Here is a 1,998-nt window from a genome sequence, read left to right on the forward strand (position 1 = left end):
TTGGGGATGAAGCAGAGGGTGGAACATACAGGCAGAGAAACAGCAGAGAGGCTGCTGCAAAGTGATGAGGGTGTATGGAGGTTGATGAGTGGTGGGACCACTGGCCACGAAAGGGCAAGCGAAGGCAAAAGTGCTGTGACTCCATGACTAATGTCATGTGATAGCACATCAAACTGGAGAGTTCAGGCTAGCTGTCAGATTCCTGACTTACTAGATGAAGAACCCATGAGTCATTGCCCTTGGATGCTGGCCACAGCTGGAGATACCTGAGGTCTTGACCTGGCTGAACTCTGCGATGACTCCCTCACTCACAGCTCTGACCCTAGGCTGGCCAAGCATCCTCACTTGCGTGTGACCTCCCCACATGGCTGGCTGGACTCCTTCTGAGCACAGCGAAGGGAGGGGTACCTCTGCACGATGCCAACTGCCACCAGAACCTGCATTCCAAGACAACATTTTAGAAAGCATAGGCATCCATGGCCTAGGTTAGAAGGCACTCAGAGGAGCTTATGCCACATTCAGTGGGGTGTAAGTGAACCTTAAGCCAGCCAAGATTGAAGGGGTGCAACCTACAAAAGGCATGAATGCAAAGAGGCTGGTTCATCAGGCACCACAGGGACTCGCCACCACAGGAAGGGGCAGGGAGAGTGACTCGTACATGAAAAAAAACCCTGATATCAGTAGGGCATGGATCTATGACCGCCTCCCGCCACCAACCATCCCACCACTGATACCAAAATCCACAGATGCTCAAGACCTTGACATACAAGGGTGTGGTATCTGCGCATAATTTACGCACATCTCCCCATATGCTTCAAATCATCTCTCCACTACCTATAACGCCTAATACAATATGAATGCTACGTAAATAGTTGTTAGCCTGTATTTTTTTGTTTGTAATATTTTTTATTGTTGTATCATTTTTTTTTTTCTGAATATTTTCCATCCATGATTAGTTGAATCCATGGACGCAGAACTCACAGATGCTGAGGGCTGACCATTTAAGTGCATCCCGCACAACATTTGTTATTTATCTGAAATTCAAATTTAACTGGGCATTCCGTATTTTATCTGGAAACTAGAAGTGAAACCAAATGAAACCCAGGAAGTTGGCTTGCTGCGCCACCCTTCTCATACTTTCACTGAGCTGTGAGTCACCTTGTGGATTTTAAAGTTTTCACTGTCACTCAAGGAGCTGTCAGAGTGCATGGTCCTGGCCAAAGCAAGCCGCACCCCAGGGCAACCCCACACCCTCACTTGCTCATTCCTCACCGTGAGGTTCAGTTGTAGGCAATACTCTCATTAATGCAGAAGGTGTCCTCTGGTCTTTTATGAATGGATTTTTATAAAGAAAATGCCGAGGCAATACTGCCCCGTACCTGTTTCCGATTTGAGGCTTCTTTTCCCCAAGGATATAGGAAAATAGGACTCACAAGTAAGAGAATGGAGAAAAAAATCGCTCTCTGCTGAGCAGGTCCTTTTCAAGCCCTTAGAAAGAAAGGCAAGCATTTCTTCACTGAAGAAGGACGAGTCTCTGACATTTTCTCATTTTGCTGCGTGTGATATTCATACTGATTCCAATTATGGGAAACGCAGGTTCCAGGAGTTCAGCTTTAAAGGACCATAGGTTTCCTTCTCAATTGGGTGGAAGCATTTTAAATCATCCCCACCTCATGCCAGCCAAAGTCTTTGTTTTCTTTATGGCCAACTTTCTTCTCTCCTTTTCCAAGCACAGCACAAAAGGTGGGAGGTTACTTTGAAGAAAGGCATTTATTTTTAACAATAAACCAAGATCTGAAAGAAGGCAGAATTAGAGTTAGTTCCTGTAAAATGAAAAAAATAATACAAAGACATTTACTCTTTAAAAAAAAAAAGATTCTGTAGAGAAAAATGAAGCGTTGTTGGCTTCAAAAATACAAAATATACAAAATAAAAACATTTTATTTTTCTAAGGTCACTTCACATGTCTAGGTTTTTAGCATTTTCTTCAATATTAAG

The 1,998-nt window shown here is 43.8% G+C and overlaps 1 long non-coding RNA gene across 1 annotated transcript; it reads right to left on the reverse strand.

Moving 5' to 3' along the window:
- Nucleotides 1–300: 300 nt before the first annotated feature.
- LOC116269136 lies at nucleotides 301–1,344 on the reverse strand. Its single transcript, XR_004176453.1, has 2 exons — nucleotides 1,273–1,344; nucleotides 301–437 (listed from the first exon to the last, which is right to left on the reverse strand). It is a non-coding gene; the product is annotated as an uncharacterized LOC116269136 (long non-coding RNA).
- Nucleotides 1,345–1,998: the final 654 nt, after the last annotated feature.

This window comes from Papio anubis, chromosome 10 (assembly GCF_008728515.1).
Source record: "Papio anubis isolate 15944 chromosome 10, Panubis1.0, whole genome shotgun sequence".
Classification (NCBI taxonomy): domain Eukaryota; kingdom Metazoa; phylum Chordata; class Mammalia; order Primates; family Cercopithecidae; genus Papio; species Papio anubis.